The 16942-nt window shown below is 36.6% G+C and overlaps 1 long non-coding RNA gene across 1 annotated transcript; it reads right to left on the bottom strand.

Moving 5' to 3' along the window:
* Nucleotides 1-1408: 1408 nt before the first annotated feature.
* On the bottom strand, nt 1409-16909 carry LOC105853355. Its single transcript, XR_001145191.1, has 4 exons — nt 16705-16909; nt 6266-6339; nt 4569-4726; nt 1409-2106 (listed from the first exon to the last, which is right to left on the bottom strand). It is a non-coding gene; the product is annotated as an uncharacterized LOC105853355 (long non-coding RNA).
* Between the last annotated feature and the right edge of the window lie 33 nt (nt 16910-16942).

Here is a 16942-nt window from a genome sequence, read left to right as displayed (position 1 = left end):
ACATGGTAGATTGCTAAATATAAATATTAACTTTCTGTGGGACTCAATTAAGATACAATGGACTTCTTTCAAGACTACTTTCAGGCTTGCTCCAGGTATGTATCCACACTTGCATGTCTCCCATTTCAGCAAAATTTTATCAGTTTTAAAAATTTGTTCCATTTTATCCTCCAAAAAGGGACAGACAGCTGCTAACAAGTACTACCTGTAAATGTGGTTTTAATTGGAAATAGAAACTTTGAAGATAGAATCAAATTAAGATGGGATTTTGGCCCTCCCTGGTGACACAAAGGGTTAAAGCTCAGTAGTAGCCACAGCCAATACAGCATGAGTTCAATCCCTGGCCAGGAAGCTGACCCACATGGCACAGCAAACCTCTCCTGCCTGGCCCACAGCTCCCACAGCAATGTAGTTCATCAATATGCTTGTACTTTCCCACTCTCTCTCTGGTGAATCCTCTCTTTGCCCCTGCACCTCTGGCCTATACCCCAGTTCTGTATGCATAAGTAAGTCTTAAAAAAAAATTAAGATGAGATTTTACTGGATAAGGTGCCCTATAACCTTATTTCTGGCATCCTTTTATTAAGAAAATGTTTAACACAGAACACACAAGGAAAAATACCATATTAAGAATGAAGCAGAGATAGATGTGATGGATGTATAAACCAAGGAACATGAACGATTGTATCCAGGAAGAAGGAAGGAAAGTTTCATTAAAGTAATGGTGGAAACATGGCCCTGTTGATACCTTGATTGCCCTTTCTAATCTCCAGAACTATAACAGAATACTGTCGCGGACCAGCGCAGCAGGAGCAGGAGACAAGTTTCAGGGAAGGCAATTCTGGCACAGGGTAGACAAGGATGAGGTTGAGTGACAGACAGACACGACTTCTAGGAGTGCATATCTGAATGTAATTTATTTTCAAGAGTGCAGAGCATTTATACAGTTTTTCTTGACAAACAAATATAGGGGTACAATGATTTTTTTAATAGAGGCATGACAGGTAATACATTAATTTCTTTTTGTTTCTGAGATGTTGCCAGGGACCCGAAAACCAACTTGGGACCCTAGGAAACCACCGTGTATTCAAGGTTCAGTGCTGCTAAACAAATACCTATCTATCACCTATGCCTTTCTAATCCTTTTAACTACTCTCTCCATTCATTTCACAAACCACCTGGTATATAGGAGTTAATTGTATAATAATATTAAAGTTTGTAAGGGAGTTTCTCAGAAGTAAATCAGTATTGAGAATAGAGGAAGTTACATTCCTATCAAGAGTATCATTACAAACGAAGTACGGTATCCATAGCATTTTTTTGTTGTTGTGCATCAACAGAATCAGAAAACAAATCAAAAAGTTACAGTGACCATTCGAGAATCAGCTATTTTATTTTTGGAGGGCTACGTATTCCTCCCGTGTGCCCCGTACCTTGACCATGCCAACTCTAAGGACTTCTCACTTAGGCGCCACGGGAAGGGATGTGGCAGAATACATTTATGTTGTTTTCAGCCACACAATTTGAGGTATTTGGTATACCAAATCAAGGAAATGAATTTGCCTTTCTCGCTTTTCTTCCTCACTAGATTTCTTTTAAGAATATTATTATACTTTAAACTAGATTTATCTTTTCACATTTATCTTTAAGGAAAAGCTTTCATTTCAATTCAGAGCCATAATGCCCCTCCCCATTTACCTACTAGTTTAAGAACAAGTGTGCACTTATCCAATGTCCTTGTTTTTGTTTTAATGTGATGTTATTCATAATCTTCACTCCAATGCTGTTATTTGAATAAGAAAAAAATATTCCAAATGACATTAATCTGTTTAATTTGGCATGAATTATACATAGGAAGAACAATGACTACAGAAGTTGGTAAGAAAGATTTGCCAGCTATCATGGACGTAATACAGAATATTTGGGAAGCCCTAAAGCTCCACCATCAGAAGTGGTAGCAGTCTACCAACCCAGCTAGACCCATATCCAGCATAGGGAGTGGAGTCATGTCCAGAGCAGAAGTACTGAAGCCATGCAGCCTCAATAAGCCTTCTCACTCCAGTATGAGATTGGGGACACACCCAGCTGAAATGTCCCCAACAATGGCTGTATGCAAAAAGAAAAAGGGACAAAAAAAGGCAACTTTAGTGTTCAAAGTAATACTAAACCACAGAAAGAGAACAAATCTACAGAACCCAAGTACAAAGACTGGAAGAAACAGAATTCAAAACTGCCATGATAAAGAAATTCAAAGCAAAGGGAGAAAACACAGAAAGCGGGTCAAAGATAATCACGAAAACTCAAAAAAACAAATGAATACTATGAGAAGTATAAGTAAAACACAAAATATCAAAATAGAATCTTTAAGAAAATAACAAAGATGCAAAATCTAAAATAAACAGAGGAGATAAAAATAAAGCTTTGGAAGTAGGATAGATGAAGTGAGAGATCTAATCCATTTGCCATGAATAAGCATGAGCAAAGAAACCAGGTGGGAAAAGAAAAAAAAAAAAGATATGAAGGGGAAACAATGAAGAAATATTTTGGGAATTATTTAACAACATGAGAAAAAGCAGCATAAAAATAATGGACATTCGTTGGCCCTCCCTGGTGGCGCAGCGGGTTAAAGCACTGCACTGAGAAGCTAAAGCCACTTCCGCATGAGTTCGATTCCCGCCTGCCCCGGAGGTGACCACATGGTGTGGCAGACCTCTCCTGGCCCGCCCGCTGCTTCCCTCAGCAGTGTACTTCGTCAATCTGCCTGTTCTGCTCCCCACTCTGTCTCTGGTGAAGCCTCTTGCCACCCCTGAACCTCTGACCTGTACCCCAGATCTGTATGTACAAATAAAATAATTCTTTAAAAAATAATAATAATAATAATGGAAATTCCAGAGTTGGAAGAGAGAAATGAGGAAAAAGAGAATTTATTTGAAACTTTGGTTTGAAGATAGAGCTTACAGAACTTAGAAGACATGATTAACAGGGTCCTTAGACTGTTACACCCTAGGTATACTTTTAACAGACAAGATTTACAATTCTAATCGGTGCCTTCTTCTTAATGTCTGAAATGAAATGAAATGAAGACTTTGTTATCTTATTGAGAAGGACCATACTTTATGAATGATGGTCAGTTAAACAAATTAAAGAGATTTTAAATTTTTGCTAAGGTAGTAATTTCTCCTCCTCATGGAATTGCCTAACGTAGAATCTGTAGCATGATCTGGTCAAAAACCAATGATTTTTCTCTAAGATATTTATATATTTAAATGCCTGAACAAATACTTTGATAGTTCACAGTTATATGCCGGAAACATTTTTTTTTTTAATCTGAGCCAAGATGTTTCTAAGGCAATTGCTGCCATTGGACCAAGTCAATTATAGATGTATTTTGGTGTGAATCTGTAATAGAAGCATATTATTACAGCCCCTAGATTATTTATACGTTCATAGCAATCTGTAACCTATTGGCTCAAAGACTATTAATGTCAAACTAAAAGTTTTGCACACTCATTTATTTTTAACATATCCCAAATAAACAGAATTTTGGACATTTATCCTACTTTGAATAACATGTGAAACTATGTTCAACATCTGCCACAGGGAGCAAATAAAATAAGCCCTGTAGCTAAAAAACACCCCAAGCTGCTCCCCATCTTTGGAGGCCATGGCCTAGAAACCCTGCTGGTGTAACATCACCTAGATAGGTGAGTCCCTTCTCAGAGGCAGGAGCCTCTCCCCTGGAAGTTCCTTGCCCCCCCTCTCCTCAGCAAAACACTTCTAATTCCAACCTTCATACCTTAGCCTCTGAAAATTTCCACCCTGCAAAGCATCTCAACCTGCAAACCTGTGAAAGTGCTGCTCAAATAAAGCTCAAGCATGCCCTCTTGTGGTCATTTTCTTTTTGAGCAACCCTGAGATCCCTCTAATTTATTATCACCAAATCCTGTTGAAAGCTTGATTTTGTCTATCAAATCCACTTGTTCGCTTGATGTTAATTGGCAAATGCAACTCAAAGTTGCTGAGATAATTTTTCAGACTATGGTGAATAAACACCATTTTCTCCTCCCCCCTAATAAAAAATATTGTCATATTTAAATTTTCTCTTAAATTTATCTGGGAATATGTTTAGATGTTTTGCAAAGCTTTATCCTGGTTTAGAATAATTTTGTTAACAGAAATATAACTTATTTTACAGAGCTTTATGAGCCATTATAATGCAATAATTAAAACAATAAACTTTGTCTCTAAGAGACTAGAATTTAAAATTCCAATTTTATTTCCTAATTGTGTAATTTTTGGTTAATTATCTAACTTCTTTAAGTCACTTTCCTTATTTGAAAAATAGCCATACTAATTGTATAGAAAACAGAGCTCTTAGATATCTATAACTATGTAACATTAATACCAAATTTAGTGTTTTAAAACATTTATCCAATACCTGTGGGTACAATTTACCTGGTTCTGTGACTCTTAGTCACACAAGGCTGGAATCAGTGTGTCCCTTATTGCTGCAACTATCTTAAGGCTTAACAGAGAGAAATCTGCTCCCAGCCTCACCCATATGTTACCTTATGGTTGTTAGGAGACTTCATTTTCTCAAGGGTGTTTGACTAAGGGGCTCAGCTCCTCAAGGCTTTGCCTATAGGCCTTCTCAGTTCCTTTCCAAGTGGTCTATCCATGTGGGCTCTCATCATGGAACTTGCTTCATCAGAGCAGCAAGCAAGAGCTAGAAAATAAATACAAGCAAAACAGAACTCATGGTCTTCATACTCTCTCTCTGTTTCTCTGTCTCTCTCTCTCTCTCTCTTTTTCTCTGTCTTTCTCACACACACACACACACACACACACACACACACACACACACACACACATCCAAAAGGGCAGGTTTACCATTAACAGGGAAAGAAGAATAAAGGACACTTGCATAGACACAATGAGCAGAAAGAGCTGCCCTTGAAAGGCACAGGTTTACTAAAAGAGAAGACTGCTTGTGTCAGGCAGGCAGAAGAGCTGCTGTCCTGCAAAGGGAAGAAGTTGGCTCAAGAAGCACAGGGATAGACACAACAGACAGGAGGGCTGCTGGGAGTCACCTTCTACAGCCTACTCTCCAAATTGGCACCTCACTACACTTTTAAAAATTAAATTACTAGACAGATTTGACAAGGTTTTCTGTTCCAGGGGCTAATTAGGATGTCATGTTGCATTTAGTTGCCACATTTCCTCAGTCTCTTTGATCATTCTTTAGCCTTGTGTTTCATGATCTTGTCATTTTTTGAGACGCAAGAATAGGCGTGTAGAATTCCTTTCAATTTTGGGTTTGTCCAATATTTTCTCATGATTGTATTATTAAAATAAGTGATGTGTCCTTTCCATTACATCTTATCTTGGGTACATTCTGTCAGTAGGACTTGCCAGTGTTGTGAATCTTAAGAATTTGGCCAAGGTCATAGTGTCCAGGTTTCACTTCAGCAATATTACTACTTTTTATCACCCCCATCTTTCACAAATTTTAGTACATCTTATTTGATAGATACAAGTTGCTGGTTCAGCTAGCACACACAAAGGAAGGAGGCGACACAGGGGTGTAAAATATCAGGAGATGAAGTTCACTGTACACAACCTCAGAAGTTACGTTACTCAGAACTACCTCATTACATTATGAAGGGTAGGTAAAGTGAGGGTACAATAATGCACAGAAAAGAATTAACACACTGCTGTCTAAACAAATAGTAGCTGTCATGACACATTTCACAACAGTAACTTTGTGGCTCCCTTTCAAATTGATTTATTCAACAAATGCTGAACATTTAAATGTTCAATATTTATCGAATCGTTATCATGCTACAATTTAAAATACAAAATAACTCTGGTTTAGGAGAGAAATAATGAAGGAAGATGTTAGCAAATGAATACAGCCAACCAGCTAGGAACAGGGTGTCTGAAATTCCCAACTGGGGAACTAAATGGTTCTGCTCACAAGGTAGTAAAGACTGGAATGTCCAGGACACCAGCGCAATAATACAACACTAAAGCAATAGATGAAAGCTAGTTTCAGGAAAGTAGGCCAGGTAATGTGGGCAACTCAGTGGGCCTCAGTGGTCAAGAAGACCCTGCAACTCAGCAGACCTCGGTAGCTTAGGAGACCCCACAAACTCACTGGGCTCTGGTCGTCTAGGAGGCCCTGTGGGCCCAGTCAATCAACAAGAGACATATTGTGGAGAAACACAATGTCCAAACTCCCACTCCTTTCCCACTGTAGCCATACCTGCCTCTGCTTCTTGTGCCTCAGTGGCTAAGCATTCAGGACCGCGTTCTGCTCAGAGTTTCCTGTTCTTCTTCCTAAATAATAAATAAATAAATCTCTTGCTTTTCTTTGGTCTCTAAGTTGAACTCTTTTCTTGACAAAGACAAGAACCAAGGAAGAGTCAGTCTGGGCATTTCAGACTCCATACCTGCTCCCCAAAACACCCATTAAATAATAACACATATATAAAAATCTGGTGTCACACTAGAAAAACATACTGGAGAGATATGTGTATGAAAAGAGCCAGTTTTCACTTACTGTTATTAAAAATAAATTTTGAAATTAAATAAAATGAAGAATTCATGCAGGCACTAAAATAATAAAATGACTTGAAAACTTTCAATAAATTTATATGAAGAAAATTTCATCTATCTGTAGTGATACCAAATTAAATAAATGATCTGAATGGATCTGTCTTGAAGAGCTTAATCATTTCAGCGAGGAATCAATTATTTAATCAAAAAATATATTTGCTATCATGTAAGTAAAAAAGAAAGTCAAAAACAAAGTAAGAAAATTTAATAGTAACACACTTTCACATGAATTAATGTAACTTTACTACAATATAATTAGTATAACATTAACACAGGATATTTTACTATTTATCTATAACTATATATAAATTCCTTAAAAATTATTAAGGCCAAAGAAAGGCAAACTAATCAAATAACATTAAACATGACAACTAAATCCAAATACAGCTCTGAAATGAATCCTGGATCAGGAATAAATAGGTGTAAGTTGTGCTATTGGGAGAATAGTCAAAAGGAGTAAAGGAGGGAGGGAAGGAGGAAGGAAGTTACTTTTAATTTTTATTGTTTATTAGTAGAACCAATTTCCATTTTTTAAATTAGTAAATGTGCAACTGCTAGATAAGTGGGTGTTTCCTACCTTATTTATTTTTTAATTTTATATATTAAATTTTTGTTGAAAATAGTGAAGTTGGGTGATATGTTTTACTTTCTTTATAAAGCTGGATCCAAGATTAAGAGAATACTTTGCTTAAAACTTATTAAGTATTGGTGTTTTTGTTTCCAAAACAGTCATATTTTTAAAACTCATAACTTTTTTATGTGAAGTGGGAATCACGTGACAATGTTCACCTCTATGTTCAAATCTATTCTCTTCAAAACACCTATAATGATATACAGCTTACCTTACTTTTTGAGAATGCAAAAAGTATTTTGTACCCATGGCAAAAGAACCAGGAATCATATTAATTAGGTCATTTTCTCTTTAACTATGTAGACAATGAATGCAAAAATATTTAGGGCTTATTGAAATTATTTCTATTGTTTTTGGCTGACACAGTCACAGGTTGACACCTATTGTGTGGAGGGAAACCATTTCCAGATCAGCTGAAATTGTTTGTTGTCACTAGAAGTATCCCAAGTGCAATTTCTTTTTTCAACTGCTTGAGTTTCACCTTAAAATTTTTGCTTTTATTTTTGTCTCTCTCTCTCTCTCTCCCCCCTCTCTCTATTGTTTGGCAAGGGAATATAGGAATAATTTCTGAACTATTTATACATTATAAAATAAATATATTTAAATTCAAAACTTTAACAACAATTATGCTTGAAAGTTTTGACATATTAACTAATTAATATTTATGTAACTAATTAATGTTTATGTTTATAGTATCTTCATGTTCATAGCATACCATGCTAACTGATTTATTATACTTCCTTCAGTAAGTCTTGCATGCTTTCATTTAATATGTCTTTTGTATTCAGGTCCATTGTTTGTAAAAGTGATGTGTTGGTCTACAGTTGTTTGTTCCTCACTGTTTCATACTCATCCCACTCCATGGATGCCTTAGGTTTAAAAGTCAGCTTCACTTCTGTTTTCTTACTTCCCACCTACATACCAGAATTGAATCATTCTTTCTTTGCTGACCAGTGCACTGATTGCATTATACAGACAAGAGCCAGGGTAAACAATACATCAGTCAAAAAAAACTGAAAAGGGAAGAGATGATCACAGCCAACAAACAGATTAGCCAGAGAGATCCTGCACTAGTAGCTCTTGTTTGCTTGATCAAGAGCTGTAGCCAAACATAAAGTTGCTCATTATGAGAACAGGACTGGAAAAAGAAATAAAAGCAGTGGAGTGGAAAGAACAGAATTCTAAGTAAGGCTCTGACACTAAATAATTTGGTGAAACAAAGTTTAACTAAGCTATATTCTCATATTTTATGAAATTAATGAATAATTACAGAAGTTTAGCATCATAAATTTCAGATTTAGCTTGGTTGTCAGTGGTCAGCCAACCTAAATCTCTACAATTTGAGTGTCTGCCACAGTACTCCTTATAATTGGCCAGTTAGCTGTCCAGTGACAGCAAATTTACTATCTCTTTAGGAAGTCAATTATATTTTATATAGCTCTACTTCAATGGTTTTAAACACTTTTCTTCCAGGACCAATTATATTCTTATAATCTATTGAGGATTGCAAAGAACTTTACGTGAGATGTGTCTTGATATTTATCATATCGGAAGTTAAATGAACCATTTTAATAATTCATTTAAGTACAGCAATAAGCCCATCACCTGCTAACAAATAATTTTAAATTTAATAATTATAAGTCAAATACAGAAAGATAACGGCTGTGTGATCTCACATGCAGAAACTGAAAAAAAAAGAAATTAGACTAATAGTAACAGAGAGTAGAATTCTAGCCTTCTTTTGGGAGCTGGGAGAGAAGTGAGGATGACAGTCAAAGAGTAAAAAGTTTCAGGTTTAAGATAAATAAATTCTGGACACCGAATGCAAAGTATAGTCATTATAGCTAATTATATTGTATTATATATTTCAAATTTCCAGAAAGTACATCTCAAATATTATGTGAGGTGATGAAAATGTTAACTAGCTTAATTGTTGTAGTCATTTCACAATTCATACATATAACAAAATGTATTGTACACCTTAAATATATTCGGTTTCTATTTGTCAATCATACCTCAAATAAAGGTGGAAAAACATATTTTCAAAAATTATAGCACAAGAATGGAATGGAACAGATTTTACATTTTTCCAAATATCTTTAATAAAGGGTCCTTAATGTTTTCTTTTCTGTGATATGACATATCTAGTAGCCAAACTCCAAACTCCAAAGTATGCTTGAAAGAAAATGAGGTTCTTAAAGACAAATGACAGCCTACTATCATTTTGAACATGATCTTGCATTTGCAGTCCCCTTGAAAATGTCTCAGATTGACTGTAGGGTTCATGGATCAAGCTTTGAGAATCACTACTCTAAAGATATAAAACTTTCCTTTACTTTAAGTCATATTTTCCTTCTACTGTCAACTCCATATCTCAAGAAACATAAAGTCCGATTTCTGTTTCAAATGATGCCACTATTAAAATATTTTGACAGCTATCTTGTTATCCCTGTATCATTCCTTCTGAATCCATTTCATAATTGCTTCAACTAATTATCATGGAACAAGTTCAGTTTTCATTTCCATCTTCCTTATATTATCCATGGATCAGCTTCCATTAGTTAATGGTTCATTTGCTGCAATTAAGGTTGAACTTTAATCTAATATTCAGGATATCTAATATTCAGAGAAAAATCTTAACCTTCATTCCATTCTTTGATTAGTGTCTGAAATTCATATACCTTTGACCCAAACTTTAACTTGCAGATGTTCATTTAAAACTTATTTATTTTATACTTTAAGTTGATTTACATACTTTTTTTTTTTAAACCTAAGTCTTCTTGTTAAATGTAGATCATGATTTTAGTTTGTGGATTTAATGCTATCAAAAGTATCCATAGAATTTGTGGCAGATACAAATGCTGTTTATTTTCCTCCTGGGCATACAGTACAATTAATAATGGAGACACCCTGCATTTAGGTAAGGCATGGGATTGAGCACAGAAGTGCTATATCACCTGCTTCAGTGTGGGCCCAGAGAGATGCAGTGTAAACATTTGCATTCCCTCCCCAACTCAAGTGTAGGAAGCAAACAGTACTCAGAGAACTAGAAAGCGGATCCCTAAAGTTGATCTTTTAAAGGAAAACTTCCCAGAAAGGTTTTTCTATATAGGGTCAAGTGTGCTATGTTCTTTTGATTTCTCATGTATGTGTTTTAGCAATTATTCAGAGACAGTCATTAAAATTTCTAAGTACAACTGTAGATTTTTTTATTTTCCTTTGAGTTTCACCACTTTTTGTTTCATAGATTTTGACACTTTGTATTTAAGTGCATACTTGTTTAAGATTCTTACTTAAGTTTACTTGAAGTTACTTCCTTGTTAATAAAAAGTAATTACTTCCTAGTTAATAAAAAATAACCTTCTCTATTGCACAAGACATGGCTCTAAAGGCTGTCCCGACTCTTATTGATGTAGCCATTCTAGCCTTCTTTTGACTGTTGTAAGCATATAATTTTTAAATCTTTACTTTTTATCCTATTAGTATTTATACTTAAGGTGCTTTTTTATAGACAGTAGCCTTAATTGATTCTTGCATTTTTGAATCAGATCTGACAATCTTTTGCTTTTAAATGGAAAGTTAATCCTATTTACATTTAGTATAATTAAAAATAGCAAGATTTATGTCATCCCCTTTTTTCTTATTTTCTTTTTGTCTTATTTCTTTTTGTCCTTTTTCTGACTTTCTTTTAGTCTTATTGAATAGTTTTAATCGATGCCACTTTATTTGTTGTTGCTATTTTATTGTTGTTGCTATTTTAGAGGTTGTTGTAACCCTTATAGTATAAGTCATTATCATAGTTCACCTTAGCATTATGTCATTTCACATATAAAATATTATCACTTCACACTAGCATAATTTCTTTTCTTGGAATCTGGCTTTTGTACTGTTTTTGTCATATGTTTTGTCTTTATACATTTTACATAGCTTATGTATTACATAATACTTTTTGTTTAGTGAATTACCTTTTTATTTTAAAGATTTATTTATTTGTGCATACAGAACTGGGGTACAGGCCAGAGGTGCAGGGGCAGTGAGAGGATTCACCAGAGGCAGAGTGGGGAGCAGAACAGGCAGGTCAAGAAGTACACTGCTAAGGGGAGCAGTTGGTGGGTCATGAGAGGTCTGCCATGCCATGTGGTCACCTCCGGGGCAGGCGGGGATCGCACTCATGATGAAATGGCTTTAGATTCTTAGTGCTGTGCTTTAACCAGCTGCACCAGCAGGGAGGGCCAGTGAATTACCTTTTAAAGAGACTAAAATAATAAGAAAGTCCTATGTATTTCTCCAGGCTTCTTAAGGTCCATGCCCTCATTTCTGGCACTCCAGTCTTTTTTATAAATCATTATTTTCACTGGTAGCATTTTCCTTTTGCCTGAAGGACTTTTTTTTTTTAATTAATTTATTTATTCATACAGAACTGAGGAACAGGCCAGAGATGCAGGGGGTGAGAGGACAGAGTGTGGAGCAAAAAAGGCAGATGGGAGAAGTACACTGCTGAGGAGAGCAGCTGGCCGGTCAGGAGAGGTCTGCCATGCCATGTGGGTCATCTTGCGGGCGGGGTATTGAACTGGCACTGAAGTGGCTGTTGGGCTAGCTTGCAGTGCAGTGCTGCCTCTGAACTTGTTGCGCTACCAGGGAGGGCCCTGAAGGACTTCTTTTAATCCATGCACAGATGCTCTGGGTAATTACCTCAGTCGTTTTGTTTTGTTGTCTAAAATTTTTTAGTCTTCATTTGGTCTTTTATTTTTTTTATTTCATCCACACTTAGTTCCTCTACTCCGTTCAAAAGACTCTTTTCCTGGACTACAATAGTTTCCTCATACACATGTACTACCTGTAGTCTGCTTATTACCTGAGGGAATCCTCTCTACATCAACACTGTGCAGCTTTCTCCTCTTCGCTAGTCTGCCCTACTCTGCCCTGCATGGTCCAGCTTTTGTTCTCTGGAACTTCAGCTTTCTTTCATAAACTCAGAGTTGACTGGATTTTCTATATATTACATCCTGTCCCACACCTCCCAAATCATTCCACCCACACTCTGAAACTCTTTCAAAACAGTAAGCTGATCACCTAGTTTGCTTTCCATATTTTCGAGATCAGTTTTCTTCAGTACCTCATGGCTTCTGCCTTGAAGACCTTTTATTTTTTCACATATATATTTTTTTCTCTTGGGTGTTCTAAGTGGAACTGAATACAGTCACTGTTAATTTGTCTTAGCAGAAGGGGAAATTCCTCTACTAGGTGTATTTTTAAAGACCAATTTTTTATATTCCATTTTTTATATTTTAAAAAGTTTGTCTTTGTTTCATTACTACTTCAGAAGTTTTTCCTTATTTGGTACTAATTTATTCTCTTTTTAAGCTAGCAATTTTTCATCTCTAATGGAAAACTGGAATATAGAGATCTTTGTACCACCTCATCAGTCAAAGAGTAGATAGTTGATTCTATGAATTTTCCTAATGTTCACTTCAGAAAGTCTTATATTTCATACCTCTTTTGTAGGGTAAGAAGTCATTGTCCTTATCCATTAGGAGCATGTTCTGGTTTGTTAAGGAGAAGGCAAGGGCTTTTCTTTTGTTTTTGGTTTTGTTTATTTATGTCTGCTACCTTGAACTCGATCACAAAAGTTTTTACTTATACTTACAAGTGAATTACCTTGCTAATTAATCGGCCTACTAGCTCCTTTAATCTCATGTTAGATATCTCCCAAACCCCAGTAAATTGTGAAATAATTACTTTGAAAGAATATGTGAAAGTTTCACCGTTAACCACCATTACTTTATCTGTTATTGGCCTATTTCCTGCTTCTGATGGAATTTAGTTTTCCTAGAAGCAGACTGCTGGAACAAATAATATGCTATGTAGTATCCCATATACTTCTTTAAGTTCTATAAGTCTAACTATTATTATTTTTAAAATTGACCTTTTAGAAATTTTCATCTACTTTCTTTTGTTATGTTTCTTTTCTTATGAAACAGGTAGTGGTTAAATTGTGGGTTTGAGAAGAGCATCCAAAATTGCAGTGCCATTGTTTCCCCATTCAGTAAAGATGACATTTTGCCATGACCATGACAATGTGATTACCCATATCCTACAGGACCACAGCGTATTAGAGACTGTTTCCAAGCATACAATCAGATCTTGAAAAGAAATATGCTTTAGAAGTAGTATTTCAATTACTAATTAACAAAAATTTCTTCTAGTTTAAAGTATTTCTTGATATATAGATGTAGATCTATATATCCACCTATGGCTTTACTATATCTGATGTAGTGCTATTTTTTCATTAGTATCCTTTATAGTTCATAGTGTTTTCTTTTTTTGCAAACCTGAACCACCTTCCTTCCTTCTTTATTCATTGCAGCATAAAGCATGTAAAGGAACAGGAAAGTGGTAGTGATAACAGTTTCAGTAAGAGCAAGATGTATCTCAGATGAAGCAATCGCACTTTTGCTAATCTTCAACAAAATTCTACTTTATAATAATGTAAGAGTGGAGATTTCTCTGTAGACAGTATGGATTTAAGGGCATGATGTTTATAGCATAATATAGTTTGACTTTGATAGTATAGATCAAATAGTAATCATATCTATTTATATAGCTGTTAAATCATGGGTATTTAGAGCAGCATTAATTTTCTAAACCTCATCAACATCAGAAAGGACAAATTTTGATCTCTTATAGTTGCTGTGAAACACCACTGACTAACAGGGACAGGCTGTAATAATTCAACGAGTGAAAATGCAAATTCCAAGGAAGATGTCTGACTAAGAGAACTAAGTACAAATCCTTAAAAATGGGCAAGCCACATATCACTACTATGAGTGATATGAAAGTAATCTTTTCTAAACTCTACTTCCATTAATATGTAAAATATAAATGATAATAGTTACTGATCTGGAAGGGCTAGTGGAGAATATCGTAGATATAAAAAAAATGTTAGTTCCTACTTCTTTTCTTTCCCTACTTTAGTCTTTTGTTGACTATGAGAGGACAAGGACATATGTCTGCTCAAAGTAAGGTAGATGTTGTGTATCTCAATTCCTCAGTTCAATAAATAATGTCTAATTTTTTTCAATCTTCATAAAATACTATATACTGTGTATTTCTTTCTTGGACATTCTATTTTATTTCATTAAGAAATAATCACGGCCCTCCCTGGTGGCGCAGCGGGTTAAAGCACAGCACTGAGAAGCTAAAGCCACTTCCGCATGAGTTCGATTCCCCCCTGCCCCGGAGGAGCTCCACTGTGGTGGCAGACCTCTCCTGACCTGCCCACTGCTCCCCTCAGCAGTGTACTTCGTAGATCTGCCTGTTCTGCTCCCCACTCTGTCTCTGGTGAAGCCTCTTGCCGCCCCTGAGCCTCTGACCTGTACCCAAGTTCTGTATGAACAAATAAATAAATCTTTAAAAAAAACAATAATCACATTGGGAAAATAGTTCTTAATGAGCCTGTACCTATACCTAAAATAAATTTAAAAATTCTTGTTTCCGGAATAGAGGCAACTTTGCTTTAGTATAGTCTCTTCTCTGGGTTTAAAAACCTGTACTTGCATACCACCATCAAATACTACCACATATTTGAGAGGTATTATCCCTGAACCCAAAAGAACTTGATCACTAAGTATTCAATGAAGACCACATGACTCAAAAATTCTTTCCAGAACTTGATAGCATGATTAATATTTAGTGAATTCTTTTAATGTGAGTGCCCTTATAAAGGAATAATATTCCCAATGCACTGAAAACAAAATTAATTAATGGGCTATATCCACTAATGTCTGAGGCCTTGATTAAATTTATTAAAGGTAGTTGGGACATATTATCTTGTAGTATTTTATAACCAATAATTAGATCTGAGGAAGTAGGTTCCTTAACAGCCTGCAGTCTTACGAAGAATAGCAACTTTGTGTATATAACGTGGTTTTTATTATGTCCCTTATTAGAGTAAAGAATTACTAAGGAAAAGATAAACATTTTGAGATCTCTGTAACTCATTTTCAAAATAGCTTAGTTTAAAATATATTACTTTGGGCCCTCCCTGGTGGCGCAGCGGGTTAAAGCACAGCACTAAGAAGCTAAAGCCACTTCTGCATGAGTTCGATTCCCGCCTGCCCCGGAGGTGACCACGTGGCGTGGCAGACCTCTCCTGACCCGCCCGCTGCTCCCCTCAGCAGTGTACTTCGTCGATCTGCCTGTTCTGCTCCCCACTCTGTCTCTGGTGAAGCCTCTCACCCTCCGCATCTCTGGCCTGTACCCCAGTTCTGTATGAATAAATAAATAAATCTTTAAAAAAAATATATATATTACTTTGATGGGCCCTGCCTGGTGGGCAATGGTTGAAGCACAGCTTGAAGCACAGCATTATAAAGCTAGCCACAGCCACTGTAGCAGAAGTGGGATACCCAGTCAGGGAGGTGAGCCACATGGTGCAGCAGCCCTCTCCTTCCCTCCTGCTGCTCCCCTCAGCAGTATATTTCAGTATATACTGCTCTGTCTCAGAGAATCCTCTCACCCCCTACACCTCTGGTCTTGTACCCCAGTTCTTGTATGCATAAATAAATAAATCTAAAAATATATATATTATTTTGGGATATATTAGTATATCTTCAGAGAGAGAATGAATTATTTGGAAACCTAATCTTGTCATGACCATGTTACTTCCTGGTCCCAAACCCTCCTATTTCACTCACAGCAAATGTCAGAGTATTTAAATGGCTAACAAAGTCTGTCCCCATCACTTCTCTATCACCCTCCCCCCCCACGCACACCAATCTCATTACCGCCCTCAACTCCCACCACTTCATAACAACTGTCTCAATCTAGTCACGGGATTTTCCCCAATAATCCTAGCTCCTGCTTTCTCAATGAGGCTTGCCCTGACAGCCTTGTTTAAAATTGCAACCTATTCTTCCTTTCCCTACCAGCAAACTGTTTATTGTCCTTGCTTTGATTTTCTCCACAGCATTTATGACCATGAGAAGAACTATGTACCTGTTTCCTATTAGAGTGCAAACACCTTAAGGGTAGGGGGTATTTGCCAGTTTTTGTGACTTTAGTACACTTAGAACCAAGAGAAGGGAATGACTTTTTTGAATGAATGAGTTAATTGTAGCTACTATTGCATAATGGTGTTCTGCTCTTCAAGTTGTTTTTCTTGTTTTTTTTTTTTTTTTTAACCCCACAGGTAGAGATTATTTACATGATTATCAGCATCGCTGACAGGCACAACACAGCAGAAAGAATATAATGTATCTGCTTTTCAAGTTTCTAAATTTCTATTCCTCCAGTTTGAGGGAAGTAAAACCAAAAAGATGGTTGATGTGTGAAGTACATGGGGGTGGTGCTGGGGCAGGGCGGGGTGGGTGGAGAAGAGGATGGAGCTTTCCGTTTCTAAAGAGAATGACAGGTAAGAATCTTAACGTGTTGCACATAGAATATAAATATTTTACCTGTGGCTGCTTGGTTCTTGGAGTGCAGAACTAGCCTGGTTTGACAAGCAGCAACGGAAGCAAACCGCAGGGTATTTTCGTGAACAATCTCCTGATGCAACTGTGTTTACTGCTCTCCCGTCAGCACCCAGGGGGAGCTTTCTAGCCACCAGACTCCCTCAACCTCTCGGGTCCCCGCGCCTGGGCTCCATCAAGGCGCGCGGTGGGCCGGGAGCCGGGGCGGCGGTGGGGCGGGGAG

Source organism: Condylura cristata, unplaced genomic scaffold (assembly GCF_000260355.1).
Source record: "Condylura cristata isolate star-nosed mole 26May11 unplaced genomic scaffold, ConCri1.0 scaffold00007, whole genome shotgun sequence".
Lineage (NCBI taxonomy): Eukaryota > Metazoa > Chordata > Mammalia > Eulipotyphla > Talpidae > Condylura > Condylura cristata.
This window is presented reverse-complemented; position numbering and strand designations above follow the sequence as displayed.